We start from the raw sequence: 12919 nt of genomic DNA, 5'->3' as shown, positions 1-12919 counted from the left end.
TCAAGAACAGTCACATCTGTGTCATTCTATGTCGCTGACAGAGGAAAAGCCTTGGGGAGACCTTATCCTGATGACAATATATATTTTTACTTTAACCAGCCGTATTAGCGTGAAATGGGAAACAGCTGAGGAGTCGTTTCTTGCAGATGCATCGCAGTATGGCTGTTTACAGAAGGGAATTATTCATATGAAAATGTAATCTGCTGTTACAGGCTGGCACCCTAAGAATAGGTAAGGAAGCGGCAGTGTTCCCCACACACAGCGTGTGGATGTTGGTTGCAGCATGAGTAGGAATTATGTATTACTATGCATGGCTAGTAATCTATACATACACCATGAATCTGTTTGTTTATTCTATGACTGTAACAGATTATATGTACTTATGCATACTGAAGCAAACCCAAATCCTATTTAGTCTATGCTTTTTATTTAGTTGCTAAATATAAAATGTAGCATAGAACCATTCAAATTTCTGGTAACAAAGCTGGACTTTCAGCTTTACAGAATTCAAGAGAGCCATTCAAATAGTCTGTAATGGTGAGTTCGTATAATATAGGGTTAAAATGACAAACCAACAGTGTGCACAGAATATTCTTACCGAACCATCATTTTTAGCTTGTTTTGCAAATATTTTTGAAGGACACAGATTCCATTCCACAAATATAATCAGCAGTTTGTTTAAGGCGCATTACTTTGTCTTGGTTTTTTTTTTAGTTTGTGTTGTAACCTTGGAATGTAAATTATTTCGGATATTTAGCGAATGGCAGAAATGTTTCTCAACCCTTTTTCATCTTGGTATTAGTTGATTTCAAATCCTTGATGGGGAACATGTATGAGAAGTGATGTATTGGAACTGCAATAAAAGGTTGTTTTATCTAGAACACCCAATCAGATTGTGTAATTTGCAATAGTACGAATTCACTCTTGTTTTTGGGGGTAGGGGGTATTTAGTAAAAACCAAAAACAATGTAAGTAGGAGGTCTGGTGTATGTGGGTTCCAGGACACATTCCTTGAACAGGTACCTACAAATGACTTAATTATTACAAATGTAATAATGGACAATCCCAAGATGTATTATTCATGCTTTAAGAAAGAAGCAGTGCTTACAATTTGTGGGCTTGGCTCTGAGCAGGAAGTCTGTTACCATGGCGATTATAGTAGATCTGCCACTTATCACCGCATGGATGGAGTAACTTGCTTGGTGCTGTATGAAGATTTGAACAGGTCCCCATGCCAAAATAATTAGAGTCTTAACTGTGAAAACTCATTACTCACACCAGCCTATTGCAATTGCACAGATTGTCTCAAGGGATTAAACAATAAACCAGTGCGGAGAGGAGTAGAAAACCTAGCAACCAGTGGCTCTCATTCAATAAATCACGGTTAAGGGGCAGAGAAATTTATTTTAATGAGGAATGTTTCAATGCCAGCAATGCACCCAGCCATTATAATAATTCAATTGTTGTATGACGTTTTGTCTTGTTTTATCCATTTTTTATTTATATTTTTACCCTTGTACAAAATGTAGAACTTAAGGGCCCTACACAAAATCATATGGAACAACTGTCCATGGGATAGTCCCAGGGCTTTAAAACTATTGTCCAGATTTATCAAGCCTTGGGCAGTGATACATATGGTGATAAAGTACCGACCAATCAGCTCATAACTGTCCTTTTTCAAACAATGCCTGTAACCTGGCAGTTAGGGGCTGATTGGCTGATACTTTATCACTATCCAAGGCTTGATAAATGGGCCCCTATATTCCTAGCAATTTCCCAGTTTGTTTATTGCATCCATATGCATTGTGCTGCTCTTGTTCTGTAAACTTTGTGTAAGAGGAACACTTGAAAGAACATACTGGTAGCTGTTTGTACATCTGGCCTGTGTGGGGCAGGGACTGAAGTGAATGATGTTTTTTGTAATCTGGTTGGAGCTATAGAAATAATCATCGTATAGATGAACATGTACATCATATTATGGAATGGACCGTGTGACACTGTACATAGGGGGTCATTCCGGCCCAATCGCTCACTGCAGTTTGTTGCAGCGATCGGGTCGGAACTGCGCATGCGTCTGCGCCGCAGTGCGCTGTCGCATGGCAGCCGTCGTTACTTAGCGATCGCCTCTGAGACAGAGGCGGACGCTGGGCGGGAGGGGGCTGGACGGCGGGGTTAGGCCGCCATTTAGGGGGTGCGGTCTGGCCAACGCAGGCGTGGCTGGACCGTTGGGGCGGGCCGCGGTGGCTGCGTGACGTCTCGCGCATCCGTTGCGGCCTGTGGCAGCGACAATCAACTCCCGGCCAGCTGCAGGAGCTGCGCTGGCCGGGAGTTACGCCACAAACACAAAAGTATCGCCGCTGTGCAATGCTTTTGTATATGTGCGGGGGGAGCCGGACTGACATGCGGGGCGGGCTAGCCCTGTGCTGGGCATCCCCCCGCATGTCTAAGTTCATGATCGTAGCTGTGCTAAATTTAGCACAGCTACAATCAACTTGGAATGACCCCCATAGTTTGGACACATCACAGCATGCCCTGCCTCTGTTTTAGCATACCTTAATAGCAAAACTGTGGCAGGGCATGCTGGGATGTGTAGTTTCACAGCAGCGGGAGGGCTGTAGGTTGAAGACCCATGGTCTAGTGCATACACACTAGCTGATGCAGCTACATATCATTTGCGGCGGTCAGTGCTCCAATCAGCAGCATGGCCCCGCTAACTATATCAACAGATTGACTAACATGTTCAGACGTCTAGAAATGTCAACACGCGTAAACACTGGACAATTATCGTAACAATGTGTCGTTATCGTCTACATCGTGCAAAAAATTGTCCAGTGCGTATAAGGCTTAAGTCTTATTTTTTTGGAAAAGCTGTCGGAACAAGTCCAGATATCAAACTCTTCCCTCATTGTTCCCCATTTCAATTGGCCAGTTGTGTAGTTTTGTAATAAGTGAGTACTGTCATGCTTGTCACTTTTAGGCAATACTTAATTTTAAAATGCAAACACCAATAAAACATGTCCGCATTGTTTTAATCTGAAGGATTGCAATTATGTTGTCATATTTTGTTGTAATTATGTTGTAATTCTGTCCAGAGAATTAAAATGTTTGTTATGATGAGGAAAATCATCTGGATTAGTCATAGTTCAGTTAGTCGCACCTTTTCACAGATTTATTGCGTTTTATTGATTTGTATACGGGGAACCAGGGAATCGTCGAACGCATTAAGTAAGGTAATAATTTGTCAGGAAATGGACTGTATAGAGTAAACATGGCCACAGCTTCGTTCACAATACACCATCAAAACAAGGGAATCCTGTGTCTTAAAGGCAATGGTTTCCATAGCGCACTAGACAAAACAGTGTTGAGCCTTTGGGTGGAGTGAGTTTCATTCTCCTCTTCCAGTAATCCCCAGGTGAGGAAGCTGCCATGGTACAAGGTAGCAAGTTACATCTTTTATTGTTGATATGCAGAAAGTGGGAGCGGCATCTGGCAGATATAGCCTACGGTGCTGAACTGTTGGTGGACTAGAAGTCTCATAATGCCCTGACAGCTGTCGCAGAGCCTCGAACTGCCTAATTTAGTTTTTACCAGATATACAGGTTGAACGCGATGGGCATTTTGCCTCTTTTCAACCTCAATTACTATGTTACTATTTATATAGCGCAAACATATTCAGCAGCGCTTTATAGACAATATTTGCCCATTCACATCAGTCCCTGCCCCAGTGGCGCTTACAATCTATATTCCCTACCACACGTACACATATTCACGCGAGGGTTAATTTTGTTGGGATCCAATTAACCTATAAGTATATTTTGAGATTGTGGGAGGAAACCGGAGTACCCGGAGGAAATTCACGCAAGCACAGGGAGAATATACAAACTCCACACAGTTAGGGCCATGATGGGATTCGAGCCCATGATCTCAGCACTGTGAGGCAGTAATGCTAACCATTACACCATCTGTGCTGCCTCTAATGGTGTCTTAAGTCTAAATGAGGTCATCCCCACCCAGATAAGTTTCCAGTGGAACACAAACTAGTATTTTGTGGTGGCACGCTGGTTAGCATTGCTGTTTCACAGCGCTGGGGTTGTTTGATCCTTGAGCAGGGCACGACCAGTGTGGCGTTTGTAAGTTCTTCTTGTGTTTGCGTAGGATTCCCCTGAGTGCTCCAGTTTCCTCTCACAGTCCGCGTGTGTGTGTGTTTTATGAATTTTAGGGCTCTGATCATCCAAATTTGCATATTTAATGTGTATGTGAGCAGTAATATTTCTGCTGGAATTTGGCATTGTGCTCTTGCTGGGACATGGTCTCCGTCAAGAGCCCGTCCCGGCAAAGCGCTGTAAACGGTGATACTGGAGCTTATCATCCCGGAGCTTGGTAACTCGCATAGCAGCCTTCATAGAAACTCACGAGGCTGCTTTGCGGTTGGAAAAGGAGGGCCTGCGGCAGCTGTCGGAAATATCTGCTGCGGTGCTTCCATCTTAAGTACTGGGGATCCTTCGGTTTTGTGCAATTTCAACCTAATAAATATATTCTCTCTCAGTCTGTATAATAATATTTCTACAACAATCGGGATCTTCATCCCTGTGCGGTCACCCTTAGCGTATCATCTCAATGTTCCCAAAATAGAGGAAAGTGTACGGCATATAATGTGCCAGTATGATCATGGGAACAGATACACACGTCTCCTATGTCTACATGAAAAGTGCTTCTTTGTGTTCTGTTGGTAATGCACTGTAGCATGACAGGCCACAGATAGCCATATAGTACACGTGCCAACAGCCGTCACACTGTTCTCCAGCAGCTGCAGTGGTGGCCAGTAGCAAGCAGAGATAATGTGCGAATGTAGAATGACTATTGATTGCACTCGTCAGTCCTGATAGTCATTTGATGATACTGGGACTGCTGCAGATTTCATGGTGCTTATACACACACGACCTTCCCACTAACAGGAGCGTGACAAAGGATGACAAACGTTTGAAAGTCATTTCTCCATTCCATACAGCGACTCTAAAATGTCCTAGACTTTCCCTGCCGTGCGAGAGCTCTTATGTAATATTGCGATGAGGGGCCTGTGTAAGGCATATGTGCAATCTCTAAGGATTTTGTGGGTCTTTTCCTCACCCATCCATCGGCCACAGCAGAGAACAAGTGTGCGGTCCAAGGAGATCAGGTGACATGATTCATGCTGAACCGCGTCATCGTAGCGCCACGGTGACGCAATCGTGATGCCATGCCCCCGGACTGCCTACCTCCCTGGCGTCCCATCCCATATACCCTTGTCACCAGCCACGCCCCCAGACAGCCCTTCTCGCCGTCGGCAACTTCCCCATGTGCCTACCACCTCCCGATGCAGGAAAGTAGACAAGCATGCCCTAACCCTGCCCGCAGTGCCGGTCTCTCCCATCCCATTTTGAATGCGTTAACATTTTAACAGTGACATCATAACTATAGATATTGTGGGGTATATTCAATTGAAGTCGAAAGCTGCCGTCTGTCGAAAAGACGGCAGTTTACTACTTTTTTAGGTCGGAAGGGGTTCCGACCTATTCAATCTAACCCCAAATTTTTCGACAAGTCGAGTAATTCAACTAGTCGAAAAGCACGTGGATCGGCGGAATAGCTGCCGATCCACGTGCTTCTGTCGAAAACGGTTTTGGCCCCCTTTTCGAACATCTCAGTTCTACTTTAAAGAAAGTCGAAGTGAGATGGGGAGAGCAGCGCCGGAGGATGTCACAGCCACCGCTCACAGCAGAGTCCACCCGGCTCCAGCAAGCGAGACCTCGCTTGCTGGAGCCAGGTGGACGCTGCCGTGAGCGGTGGCTGTGATGCAGGGACGGGGAGAGGCAAAGTGACGGGGGGGCGGGGGGGGGGTCGGGGGTAGAGCCGCGGACAGACGGGGGAGAGCAGCGGCTATATAGCCGCTGCTGTAGCGCTGCTCTCCCGCGTCTGCCCGCAGCTCTACCCCCGTCTTCCCTCCCGCATCTCAATTCGACTTTTTTAAAAGTCGAATTGAGATGTCATTGAATATCCCAGGTCGGATCCATTCCGACAAATGAATGTTGGAATGGATCCGACTTCAATTGAATATACCCCTGTATCATTATTATTGTCAACATTTTGAGTATCGACGCGGTAACTGCAGCCCTGTGTATACATATATGGACTATCTGCTGCATTACAGGGATTACATCATCTATATGGTCGTGTATAAGGCTGATCATAGAGCTGTTCACACAACTAATTGCTCAACAGAGAGGGAAAGCCAGTTTTAGTTGTTTTTATGAAAGGATATTTACAGATTTTGGGGTGGGCGGGTGAAATATATTAAACCTTGGAGAGATAAGGACCCTCATTCCGAGTTGATCGCACGCAGCAACTTTTTGCTGCTCGTGTGATCAACTAGACGCCGCCTATGGGGGAGTGTATTTTAGCATAGCAGGGCTGTAATCGCTTGTGCAGCCTTGCTATGCTAAAAAAGTTTCCTGCAAAACAAGACCAGGGTGAGACTTGCTTACCCTGTGTGACGGATCCAGCGATGAAGGTCCCGGGATTGACGTCAGACATCCGCCCTCCAAACGCCTGGACACGCCTGTGTTCAGAGCTCCACGCCCGGAAAACTGTGAGTATCCGCCCCAGAACGCCTCCCTGCTGTCCATCTTCTTGCGATCGCGCCAGCGATCACTTTCTGGCCGCTGCCCGTCGACAGCTGTCACTGGGCAATGACGCGCATGCGCATTGCGGGCGCCGTACATGCACAGTTCAGACCCATTTGCACCGCACCAAAGTCCCAACCAATCAGCTACTGTCATTTTTCAAACACTAAAAAAAATTAGGGGTTAGGAGCTGATTGGCTGGTACTACATCTCTCTCCATGTTATCTCTCTCCAAGATTTGATACGTTTCCCCCTGACTTTTTGTATATTAAAGTGTAAAGTTAGGCAACTTTTTTTTATTATGTGTTTTTGTTGGTTAAGTTGTAAAGGATGCAGGAATAGAATAGAGACTGCTTCAATCCATTTCTTTAATTGGTCAAAATTACTTCTCTATTGATCCACCTAATTGACAAATGGACTTGGACATTCTACTATGAAGTGAGTTAGATGGTGCTTCGTGTTGATTTATGATTGAAGGACCATTCAGGAGCATTTTATGTAAACCTATCAATTGCAGACTTTTTTATGGTGGTCAGTAGAACGTTAGTTTGTATCTGATAGTAAAACTTTACTTGCTAGTCTCTCTTTTTCCTATTTAATAGGAGCGTATTCTTATAGGCTGAATAGCAAGGCCACCTTTTGGGCTTGGTGTGGTAGAATATCCACAGGCTGGGAATGTCGACAGTCAGAATATCAATATGGACGGTAGGTCAACAGACAAAATGCAACTTACTACAGAATAAGGGTCAGATTCAATTAGCTGTGGTGGTTGCCGCACGGTTGTAGCTCCATGTTTAATGTCTGCAAATATTCAATTATTAGGCAGTTTCCGTGTGCAGTAACCCCCGACTAATGCGTGTTAAGCCACAGAGGGTGCATTTAACATGTTTTTTTTTTCTTGCAGCTCCCGAGGCTGTGAGGAAAAATCTACGTTACGCGCACTGTCTGGGGTTTAATGTGCGGGGTAGCAACCCTTAATGGAATAGCTCGTGGTTGAGCTTTAGCTGCAGAGTTAACCCTGTGGCTAAATGAATCTGGCCCATAATGTTGGCATTCAACAGTGGCTACATGAGTAAAATGTTGACAACTTGATAATGTTGACACCACAATGTCTACATAATGTGTTTTTTCTTATTTTAGTGGAACCCTAAGAATCCCATAAAAAATGTCATGTCAACATTTTGTGTCCTCATAAAATGATGACATCCTGAATGTGTTGTCATTTTTACCATGATAGTCAACATTAGTGGATGTCAATATTTTATAGGGTGGTATTCAGTATACCGGTTGTTGGGAGCCCGGCGCACAGTATACCGGCGCCGGAATCCCGACAACCGGCATACCGTCACCTTTTCTCCCTCTTGGGGGTCCACGACCCCCCTGGAGGGAGAATAGATAGCGTGGCGCGCGTAGCCTCCTCAAGGGGCTCATTTGCGCTCACCCCGCTGCCGGCAGTCGGGATCCCGGCGCCGGTATGCTGGCCGCCGGGGACCCAGCCGCCAGCAACCCATACTACACCCATTTTATATGGTGATGTAGTCCATGTTGACGTTCTCACTGGAATCCTTTTAGGTTAAGTAGAATGAAAGCTCTCACGAGCAGGGCCCTCTTCCCTCATGTGCTTTTCTATCTCTAACTTAACCTGTCTTCTTTTCAATACTCCCTTCGACGGCACCAAATCCCTCGGTTTTCTGCCGCCCTGATACTTATGTCAGTGTCAACTGCTGATGCAGCTATGTTTTATATACCCCGTACCTGTCCTATATTGTCTTGACTTGTAAGTCACTATTTTCTTGTTTTACCTGTTTGTTTATGTAATCTGTAACTGGGTGCTGCGGATCCCTTGTGGCGCCTTTATAAACACAGTAACACACACACACACACACACACACACACACACACACACACACACACACACACACACACACACACACACACTTAGAAAATGCTGTGTGTTTATTTGTTTTTAAGGTGCTGAAGTAAAGTATCCCATTCAAGTGAATGACCTATAATTACAGTTTGTGAAGCGTGGATTTGCTTTCGTTATGCTTAAAATAAAGCAAGAATAAGTGTTATGAGTTCATCTTTTTATTTTAGTACTCTGCAGGATCTGGATTCTTCCGATCAAGGCTCAGCTGGTATTGCTTAATGGATTGTGAGCATTACTTACTTGTAAAGCACTTCACAAATTTTCTTCCCATGTGTTAATGGAAACAAACTTTTATCAGTCAGATGAGATAATGAGAACCCTGTAATGGCTGATGAGTTATGTAAGGAAATGGAGTTATTTATAAAGTTGCTAATTGTGTGATAATGTGCAGGAAAAGCACCAGGCGTCTTTCCCTTTTGAAGCAGTTTTTGGATATTCGTGTCCCCAACAGCAACACACAACTGAGGCAGCAGTCTCATGAGAGAGGCTTTTTTTTTTTTTTTTTGTCCTGATTATGCTCCTTTGAATGTTGTCAGGGATCAGTTAGCATTGAAGGCGGTGATAGTGGTATCTCATAACAGTCCTCTGTGGTTTCACCACCTTTCTCCTTGTTCGGAGAACAGTAGAAACACCAGTTTGTCACAGAGTTAAGTATATGACGAAGATAAAAGCCAAGACAATATTGACATGTTTTCCGTGGTCGCCATGGTTATTCTACCAGCTGAATGGCGAGTCCAACCAATGAACTTCCACTGTTCGTGAGACAACATTTGAAATAGTTGTCAACTCTGTACTGGTTGGATAGAGTGGAGTCATAGGCCCTACACACTGGCCGACATCACTCAAAGATATGAACGATCTCGTTCATTAATGAACGAGATACCGTTCATATCTTTGAGTGTGGAGTCACCAGCGATGAACGATGCGCGGCCCCGCGCTCGTTCATCACTGGTGCCCCGTCGGCTGTGCATGCAGGCCAATATGGACGATCTCGTCCATATTTGCCTGCACTGCTAAGGAGCCGGGTGACGGGGGGAGTGAAGAAACTTCACTCCCCCCGTCACTGCCCCCTCGCCGCCGGGTCGCCTGTCGGACAGCTCGGCGGCGGATCAGCCAATGTGTAGGGCCCAGGCAGCATCTCTTTGGCCAGGGAAGTTTCTACCTTTACTGGTATGGGAACCCACCATTATGCTGGCTCTGGACTGGACTGGATCCATGTACCCAATGCACAGAATTACTACAAGTGTTTACGTTTCAGAAATTATTTTAATGGATCCCTGGTTCCTCAAAGTTATTGCCAGGTCGTAAATTTAAGGGATTACCTCATGAATTCCCTTTTAAAAAATAAATAAAACTGGTGGACCCCACCGCAGATATCCGACAAGGTAATGCCCAAAGCTTCTGAATTTACCAACGGTCATTTGACCTTCTAAACGCTATACGCCATCATTACGGGATGTAGATATGTGACCATCGGTCAGGAGATACATGGCAAGTGCCAGTGTCGGACTGGGGCATGAAGGGCCCACCGGGGGAATGCAGTGATAGGAGCCTATATTTAGGGGTGTGGACAGCCTACAAAGGGGGTGTGGCCAGCCTCTACAGAGGCTTGAAATACACAATTGTCTTTTGCAGTGTAATGCAACATATCTACCATGCGTAATACAAGTGCACAGTCTGGAACCTGATACCTACACAAGGGAGTGTGCCCTAAGGCAGTGGGGCCCACCGGTGGTTTCCCCTATGGGACAGTCCGACCTTGGCGAGTGCAGAACCCATCACAATACTGTCATTGTGGTTTAGATTCTGTGCTGCCTTTTCTATAGGATTTTTTATTTGAAACTAATTTGAGGGGGAGACATGCGGCATGGAATCCTGCCATATTGCCACCCAGCCTTGGACCTGTTGGCACAAGGCTAAGATCCCTAGGGAAGTGGCGCTCACAATCAATATTCAGGACTCCCATCACTAGTGTGTGTGCAGTTTGTATTGTTTAATGAACAAAAATATTTCTCTTTTACTGGTGCACTATAGGCTCGCCCTTTCAGGCCCAATTTAAATGGTTGCCAGGGCATACTGGCACTTGTAGAACCACTAGGGCCAGCAAACCCTGCCAGACAGTTCTGCTGGCGCCTGTTGAAAACACAGACCAGACTCGCAACGCGGAAAAATAATTTTATTAGAGACTTCCCTACACACCCTCACTCACAACTTTTATTACTATAACTATAGTCAAAGTCCGGGCCGGATCTACTGCGAAACTAATAAAGCTTAAGCTTCAGGGCCCCTAATCCCGGGGGGGCCCTGAAGCAACTTTTTTTTTTTCCACCTCATGTTTTATGTACTGTATGGTTATAGCTCGTCACCAATAACACCATGACAACTGGGCTTCTAGTACAGGAGAGCTGCTTTCACAGCTTGGATGTGCGTATCTTAGTACTGTGATAGCTGCTGGGAGTTGTAGTCTAGCTCTGTAAATAGCATGAAATGTATATCCGTTTTAAACTACAATTCCTGAAAGCCTGCAGAAGGTCTTTGTGTGACATTCCCAGGAATGGCGGAGCCTGAGAGGGCCTGTCCTAAGATGGAGGCTGAGAGCAATAAAAGGTGAAAAGGAGCCTGGGACAAGGAGGCATCTTATAAGGTCATTTTGCGGGTGCTGAGCGGTGTGTGCTGTCCTTACAAGGGTTTGGTATCAGGAGACAGGCGTTTGGGATCGAGGAGGTCACCATACCAATGCGGGGATCCCACCCGCCAGAATGTCGTGGGGGGGAGAGCGCAAATGAGCTCCTTGCAGGTTTGCTGCGCTCGCCACAGGTTCTATTAGCAGTCTATGGGTGTTGTAGGCACCCACGAGTGGGATTAGTCCCTGTTAGTCAGCATGGTCCGCCGGTCACATGACAACATCCCCTTGCAGGGGCCTTTGAGGACCTTGTTGGATGTTGCTGGTTGTGAGGAGGCTCCCGTAACGGTTCAAGTTTCAGGATCCCGAAAATGTTGGTCTGCCATTGGACAAAGTGTCCTTTTTGGTCCAAGTAAGCATTCATAGGACCTTGGCAAAAAACGAACTCCTCGATACAATACTACCTCTAAAGAATGCATTAGGAAGAAAGAAGTGCCGCTTAGTAAATCTGATGATTTTTATCCTTCTACTGTCTGACAGTCAGGACTGAGATTTCTGACATGTGGTTTTCCTGTATGTTTTCCTCTCCGGCAGTTTTGAGCTTACTAAATTGGCGGGGTGCAATCACGCTGGGAAAACACTGTACTTACGTTGGCATTACAAACCCGATGTTTAGTACATTTTTCCTTTTGTCTCAGTAGCTTGTCACTTCATGCTGCGCTTTACACCAGTTACCTGTATTATCACGAGACATTATCGTCTGTGGTTTAGCTAGTAGCTCTAGGCTGACATGCGCGGAACTAACTGCGTATATTTGCCCGAGTTTCGGTTCACCCGGCCGCATCTGTACTGATACTACCTATACTTGATGCAAATAATACGCCTGGAATCTAGCACAACTCTCCACAACCCGTAATTCCATCCATATACCCTCTCTGACATTGGGGGTCATTCCGAGTTGATCGCTTGCTAGCAGTTTTTAGCAGCCGTGCAAACGCTATGCCGCCGCCCACTGGGAGTGTATTTTAGCTTAGCAGAAGTGCGAACGTTTTTATCGAAGAGCGCCTGCAAAAAATGTTTGTGTAGTTTCAGAGCAGCTCAAAACCTACTCAGCGCTTGCGATCACTTCAGACTATTCAGTTCCGGATTTGACGTCACACACCCGCCCAGCGTTCGCACAGCCACGCCTGCGTTTTCCCTGGCACGCCTGCGTTTTTCCGCACACTCCCTGAAAACGGCCACTCATAAACGCCCACTTCATGTCAATCACTCTGCGGCAACCAGTGCAACTGAAATGCATCGCTAGACCCTGTGCAAAACTGTATCGTTCGTTGTGCCCGTACGTCGCGCGTGCGCATTGTGCCGCATACACACAACTGCCGTTTTTTAGCCTGATCGCTGCACTGCAAACAAATGCAGCTAGCGATCAACTCTGAATGACCACCCATTGGCCTGTTATACCCTTTCAGTCGTACGTGGGGGTGCTATTTGCATGCACGTAGTGGCGCTTTGTTGGTAACTGCATACACTTGGTTCCAGAGCAAATATGCAGTATGGTCCGCAAACAGGCATATGTTCCACTCCTTTTTATTTGTAGGGCTGGTTAAAGGACAACGTTCATATGTTAATAGCATACCTCCCAACATGACTCTCTCCAGGAGGGACACAAGGCTCTGCTCCTGGACTATTCTCTTAATTTATGATTGC

At 45.7% G+C, this 12919-nt stretch overlaps 1 protein-coding gene across 7 annotated transcripts in view; it reads left to right on the top strand.

Annotated features, from left to right (window-relative positions):
- DAAM1 (dishevelled associated activator of morphogenesis 1) overlaps nt 1–12919 on the top strand; it is a 237831-nt gene that overhangs the window by 72690 nt on the left and 152222 nt on the right. The window contains exon 1 of one of the 7 annotated variants that reach the window (XM_063947379.1): nt 13–231. The exons of the other annotated variants lie outside the window; for them this stretch is intronic. The gene's annotated coding sequence lies outside the window, so the exon portion shown is untranslated. Of the gene's footprint in view, nt 1–12; nt 232–12919 lie in introns of those variants that run through there. 7 annotated transcript variants of the gene reach the window in all.

The sequence above is a fragment of the Pseudophryne corroboree genome, chromosome 12 (assembly GCF_028390025.1).
Source record: "Pseudophryne corroboree isolate aPseCor3 chromosome 12, aPseCor3.hap2, whole genome shotgun sequence".
NCBI lineage: Eukaryota > Metazoa > Chordata > Amphibia > Anura > Myobatrachidae > Pseudophryne > Pseudophryne corroboree.
Note: the sequence above shows the minus strand (reverse complement) of the source record. Positions and strands in the feature narration are given on the sequence as shown.